This window comes from Tachypleus tridentatus, chromosome 7 (genome assembly GCF_004210375.1).
Source record: "Tachypleus tridentatus isolate NWPU-2018 chromosome 7, ASM421037v1, whole genome shotgun sequence".
Classification (NCBI taxonomy): domain Eukaryota; kingdom Metazoa; phylum Arthropoda; class Merostomata; order Xiphosura; family Limulidae; genus Tachypleus; species Tachypleus tridentatus.
Window position 1 is genome coordinate 91,825,670 of NC_134831.1, and position 7,236 is coordinate 91,832,905.

Sequence of the window (7,236 nt, forward strand, 5' to 3'; positions counted from 1 at the left end):
ATCAGGTTGTTACAGTGCCATAAGAACTAGTAACCAGCAATGTATCAGGTTGTTACAGTGCTACAATAACTGGTAACCAGCAATGTATCAGGTTATATATATCAAGGTATAAGGTTTAGGAAAACTAACAGCGAGTTACTTAGCTTTTAACATTTTTCCTTCTTTGTATCATGTCTTTGGGACTATCCTTAACCTTTATAAGCCCAAGTCAAAAGTTAGCTTGTCATTCAATTGCCTAAACATTATGTAAAAAGGCCGACAACGAGACGTACTGTACGGAAAGTGTTTCGTAATTATCGTATCAGTGCTAATATAAATATCAGTTACTCATGAAAAGTTGTAGCTCTCGAAAAAAAACACACGTGGTTCTCGTCACAGAAGAAGTAGTGGCACGTGTAATAAACGATAAAACGTATAGAGTAAACCTGAATATATTGATTGGTGTTTTGTATTCAGTGTGACGTACCCAATGTAACAGTAAAGCAGACAAAATAAGGTTAATATTGCAGAAGTTTCTTAACACTGAAACACAGGGTATATATCTGTTTATATGATTTATTGTTATCTTAACACTGAAACATAGGTAATATTTATCTGTTTATGTGATTGTTGTTATCTTAACATTGAAACATGGGGTATTTATCTGTTTATATGATTTGTTGTTATCTTAACACTGAAACATAAGGTAATATTTATCTGTTTATATGATTTGTTGTTATCTTAACACTAAAACACAAAGTAATCTTTATCTGTTCATATTATTTATTGTTATCTTAGCAAATTTGCGTCAGTTTAAGTAATATAACACGAATGTTTACAACTGTCGCAACAAACAAACGGGTATTTCTACGAGTTAACAATTATATTTATGTTACACAATTATCAACTAATCTATTACAGCCTTTTTTTGCATAACGTGAAATCCAAAACTGTGCTTAATTTTAATTATACAGTTCATATTCTCAATACGCATGCGTTTGATGTAAAACGCGATCAACATATAAAATAATTTGTGTCACGGACAGAAACAGCTTTGAAAATTTAATGGAATGTATCATTCGTAACAGATCAGTTTACAATATTATATTTCAAGAGTTAAGATGTACCAGTCTCGTCTCGCTCTCGGATCGTGGCGTCTCTGGAATGTGGAACGTAAACATTTCAGATTAGAAGTTATTTTACTGTGGGGAGAACTAAGCAATTAATTATATTATTTTAATTTTAGCCTAGCCTCAACCAGGTCGAAGAGATGTCGCTGTTTTCAACCTCACGTCATAGCTTCTTGTCCCACTTATAATATAATAACATCTCCTCTATCCACTTGTAACGTAATAATAACGTAACCTGTAACTGAATATCTCTCTAACCCAACTATAATGTAATAACAATATCTCTCGGACTCCCTGTGATGTAATAACATCTCTGACTCACCCATCGGAATCAGCTCGATTTGATGTAATGTAACATCTCTCCGACCCACCTGTTTGATATTATTACACAAGTGAACTGTCGATGTTTGTAAATGATAAACCTTACATCAAAAACCAAGAGCTACTTAGTCCGACAAGAATGATTTATGGAAACCGATGACATATGCAGCTATTAGACCACTGTTAGTTTAGGTCTGTGGTATCCCAGCAGGCCTAATGAGTCGGTGTATTGTACGGAATACCTCTTCGACACTGGGTATGTAGTATAGTTGGCATATTATAATACAATCTTATTTGTCATTGTTCTTGGACTCTTTGAATTACTCCAGATCTAAGATATGCTGTCTGAAAAGAACAAGGTATTGTCTCGGTGACATCGATCTTTAGGAGGTACGGAATGTGTTTCAGTGTATATCTGGAAGCTGAACTAATTGACGTGGATAAACCAACACAGCCTCAACTGACGGAGCACAAAAGTGTTTCATAATGGGCTATCTGTGCGGTGCTTACTACAGGTATCGAAGTCCGGTTTTTAATGTTATAACTTTTGACTCATCGCTGGGCCTTTGGTAAGCCATAATATGCTGGGTAGGCCAGATCACAACATGCAATGGTTTCTTGTGTCTAAATAAGACTAGACGATACAGTTTTACCACCTTTACTGGGTAGCCCAGATCACAAGTGGTGATTTCTCGTACCTCACCATAAGAACTTCAGTGGTACTCAAAGACACACCTTATATTGACTAACTAGCTACCCCAATGTTTTCCCCTCGCTGTATGTTATTTTTTACTTAAGAATTCTCAGCAGTTTCTTCAATGAATGGCAGCGCTATCATTAGTGATAGTTTTACAGTCAGAAATTAAATAAAATTTAAGGTTTGGGAAACACTGGGTATATAAAAACAACAAATGTCTGTTTATAAAAGTTATTTTTGTACTGTAATGGTCCCTAAGTAAAGATATTTTGAAACGTCTAGTGAGTCAAACCCCACAATTTAGAACCATGGGCTAACTCGACTTTAGCTCCAAGTGTGTCCTTGAATTGCAGACACAGGTAGTTCGTTGTGAGAATTATTGTAGTTTACAGACACACTCAGTACACTAGGTGAGAATTAGTTATTATATATAACAAATACACACGGTATATAATGTACCATCTTGTAGTTCAATATAATAAATATAACTTTTAACTTGATTTAATAGTTCATATGACACAATTTTTATGTTATGTTGTATTGTTTAAAATATTATTATGAAACTTGAACTAGAAAGGGAACAGCTTTAACTGACATTAAAAACTAGGAACAAAAGAATCTGTATTAATGTTAAAACATCCACAAAGAACCAAAGAATCTGTATTAATGTTAAAACATCCACAAAGAACCAAAGAATCTGTATTAATGTCAAAACATCTACAAAGAACCAAATAATCTGTATTAATGTTAAAACATCTACAAATAACAAAACAATCTGTATTAATGTTAGGAACTTCAATTAGAATCAGGACAATCTGTATAAATATTTAAGTCTTGAAATGGACACGATAATGGATAGAATAGCACGTTTGACCAACCTGTACTGCACTGTTTAAAAAACAGTTGTTCTGACCAGGTTTGTTGAGAAGACCCTTGGAGAAGCCAGTGGATATGGAATGACGCGGATTTATTTGAAATTCGGTGCCTTTCTGAGACAAGTCTGATCCAATGGTCAATGTTGGCAGTGGACCCATTGTGAGGAAGTTATTAAAGTAAGTGACCTCAGTTAGGGTCATGGATGATGTCTATGAATCATCGTTTCATTGTTGACTTTAGAGCTACGAAATAAAACAATGAGATATTCGTTTTTAATCTCAAGGACTATTTCTCTTATCCTTATGAAAGAAATAAGTTTTCACACTGTGCAGGTTTCGAATACATATTAAAAATACACCGTATTAAACTGTATTTATTTCAACAAGATTACCTAGATATACTGTATTATAAACATGTTAAAATTAACTAATTATTAACCTACCGTTATTACAGCACTAGAAAACTCCCTATAACTTCGGGCTCTGGTTTTGCATCCCACCATTCTGCTATCAACGAGACATGTGAGACGTGTCATAATTATATTTAGGCTTGCAAAGCCTGCATATCGCTGACTTTGGACTTCTGGACTGATTAACCAATCAGCTTACGGAAGCAAAAGTTAAAGTCCGCAAGAGTAGAAACTTAATTATTTTAAACGTTTTTTTCACTGAAACTAGTAACACGAGGCATACTTTTAATTTGTAGCTGTATTTATTCCTACCAGCACAAATGAACGGTCAAACAACAGTCACGTGCTCTCACGTTTCTCTGTTACGTTCTCATAACGTCAAAGCTATGGACAAGGCTGGACAAAAAAGAAATACAAACACCCAATGCAAGCGGTTCAGTGACGTGTGGTTCCACCTTTGGCTGTTATATCTGCTTCAGTTCGTCATAAAAGGACATCTTCAAAGTTCCTGCAAGATGAATAATTAGGTTTTCGGACACAGAACTCATTCCCTCGTTATTATCTTATGCTTACCTGATGACCCAACTTTTGACCTCTTGTGTTATTTGGGTTACTGACGTACATATATTAATTGGTTTCTATAATATGACCTATTTGAAAGTCAACTAATTCATCTTTTTCCTTGTTGTTTGTCAATTAATGTAGAATGTACGTTACACGTGTTTAAATAATATAGGTCACCAGTCACTGAGGTCATTCGAAATACAAATTAATCACTCACCATTCTTGATTCATATGTAGCCACAGCAAACCACCATTGAAATATAAGATGGGTTAAGATCAAATAAATAAGCAACTTTAAAATGGATTTTCTGTGGCATAATGTAACCCACCTGTCGTCATTTTTACTTGGAACTGAAAACTTATGACGTTTCTTGCAAATGTACAGACTTATACGTTTAGAACATTCTATAACTTTCTGTACACGAAAGAAAAGTCCAGTTGCATCACCTAGTGGCAAATGTGGAACAGATTTTCTTTTGAAAGTAAACGTAAATATAATTTCCTGATTACAAAACAAATACTGCCCGACATCTCTCACACTTGATGTTTGGCAACTGCGTGAGCTTACAACTGTACAAACAGGGTTTCGATACAAGCAATGAGCACATCAGAGATAACATATTGTGTAGTCTCGTGCTCTACAAGAGACAAACACGTAAACCTTTCATTTTACTTTATTTTTCATAAAAACGTTTTGATTTTTTTTTCAAAGAAACGGTAAAGAATTCCGTGAGCAAATAGCAAATTGGTACTCAATTATTAATTTTAAATGTTTGCACAGTTTTTAACACAATTGGTTCTCGATTAAAGGGCATTAAGAATGATCACTGAGAACTGGAATCCAAGAATAACGTTCGAAATCTCTGGTAATCTCGTTTGTTTATAGAATAAACAAATTTGTCTATATTGAAGTCGGTTTCAAGTACGAACAATATCAATAGAAAAACATATTACAGTCTTACCTCAGTTACTATATTATCAAAAAATCAGTGTCTCAGAAAGCCATATTGTTTCACTCAACGCAGAAATTTTTTAAGTTGTTTGTGACAACCGATAGGAATCGAATCTCGGACTTTATGACGTTATATTTCCGTAGGTTTACTACCTTCTATGGGGTAACGAACATGTGACTCGCAGTTTTAATATAGTTTTATATGTTCAAATAGTGTACAAAACTTTCGTAACCCTAAAAGTGTTTGAAAGAATAGTTATCTGTATTGTAGTATACTTTGCTTCACTTTCCTTCTTCAAAACGAGTCGCAAGGGGGCGTTCATAAAATTTGTAGTTTGAGCCACAAAATTAAAAATAATTTTAGAGGTAACATAATTACTACATAGACTTTTTTTCTAAATATACTTTATGAAAATAAATTGTTAAAACGTTAACTTGGAAACGTTTCTTGTTGGTAAACTACGCTATCTTAAGATATAAAAGAAATATTGTTAAGTTTAAATACAGGGTATACCGTAACTGTATTCCCTTGTCGACAAGAGGCGCTTTCCTTACCTTAACATGCTTCGGTAAAGTGGAGACTTGTAGTCTGTTATGAGAATCAAGGACTTGGCGGGGTCTGATAGGGAGGGCACTTTGCTCTCAGGCCCGGTTGAAAGTGCTGGCCATAAACCAAACCCACATAACTGAATGACTGACCAGTTACCTTTCTTTAATCATGCCAAATTGTTTCCCTGGACCTATCCAACGTTTTGACGCACGTGAATACCCAATCCAGTTTCCCAAGATGATAAAAATTGTAACATCTTTCTTCCAACATTTTCAACTACACCTGTACTCCAACACGGAGGTAGCGATACACAAATAAGTTTCACCTGCACCGCTGTAGTATCCTGGTAGCGCCCTCGTGCGGAACGGTATACAGTTAATACGTCACTGAGTTAATACATCTGTTCGTCGGACCTATAGCAGTACGATTCAGCAGAGCTTCCCGCCAAATTGGCCCAATCAGAAAAAGAGTGATACTAAACACTAGGTCAGCCAGATCAGGATACCTTGAGAGACTTCAAGATGACTGACTGACCTCAGTTTTCTAATAACTTTTGACCCCAATCTTTCTAAAGGTTAACAAAAGAAAAGCTATTTATATGCAAAAACGGCTCGTTTGGGTTGAGAAAATATACCGCCCTCTACATTTCGACACACAGTTACACAACCCCTTTCAAACATGTGGTCAGCTTCCGGTCAGTTACCTCTTTCTTTGTGAACCTGACGATGACCGAAGAAGGTCGAAACGTTGTTCGCTCTTCTATGTAAAATAATTTCTCAACCCAAACGAGCCGTTTTTGCATATAAATTTCTCAACAAGTGGGTTTCTTGACATCACTGAAAAGAAAAGCTAAGCTCGTCTGCACGCGCTTGACGCGTGACTACTACATGAGGTTTGCTCACCATAAAGTTCTTAACACTTGATGACGAGAAACCCACTTGAAATCAGAAATGTAGCTCAGAACGTCTAGTATGGGTATTAACACTTTACAGAGAACAACGTTTCGACCTTAACTGTGACAAAATGCTGTTCTAATTGAAAGTACTGAAGAAAAATGATCAAAGTAAAAGACAACTTTCCCCGTCTTTAGCAGTTGCTTGCACTTTCTGTAACAACAAGACATGTTTAGTTAACTTATGAAAAGACAACTTGTTCCTCTTGCCGTTATAATCAACAACAACACAGAGGCCCGGCACGGCCAGGTGGTTAAGGCATCGACTCGTAATCCGAGGGTCGCGGATTCGAGTTGACGGTGTGTAATGATGACTAGCTGCCTTCCCTCCTGTCTTACACTGCCAAATTAGAGACGGTTAGCGCAGATAGATCTCGTGTAGCTTTGCATGAAATTCAAAATACACCAAACCAAACAATATGGACGGTCCACTTTGTACCTATCATTATTAGGGTTACAAGATGTCCTACTAAAACTGGAAATGTTCTAGATTTGTTTGTCCATATCAGAAACAAGAAGCTTTATCTTTATGAAAGTGATAATAAAGTTTGTCATTATACATGGATCCTTCAAAATTATATTTGGAGAATCCCGTGATAAAGATAGATCACACATTTTCTTAACCTAATCTATTACTGGGCCAAACATGCTCGCCCTTTCAGCAGTGGGAGCGTTATAAAGTGCGGTCAATCCCACTATTCGTTGGTAAAAGAGTAGCCCAAGAGTTGGCGGTGGGTGGTGATGACTAGTTGCCTTCCCTCTAGTCTTACATTCCAAAATAGGGACGGCTAGCGCAGATAGCCCTC

At 36.0% G+C, this 7,236-nt stretch overlaps 1 long non-coding RNA gene across 1 annotated transcript; it reads right to left on the reverse strand.

The window, feature by feature from the left end:
• Window positions 1–1,111: 1,111 nt before the first annotated feature.
• Window positions 1,112–6,271, reverse strand: LOC143256191 (uncharacterized). The gene is made up of 4 exons (XR_013031207.1): window positions 5,484–6,271; window positions 3,446–3,920; window positions 3,006–3,245; window positions 1,112–1,138 (listed from the first exon to the last, which is right to left on the reverse strand). It is a non-coding gene; the product is annotated as an uncharacterized LOC143256191 (long non-coding RNA).
• Between the last annotated feature and the right edge of the window lie 965 nt (window positions 6,272–7,236).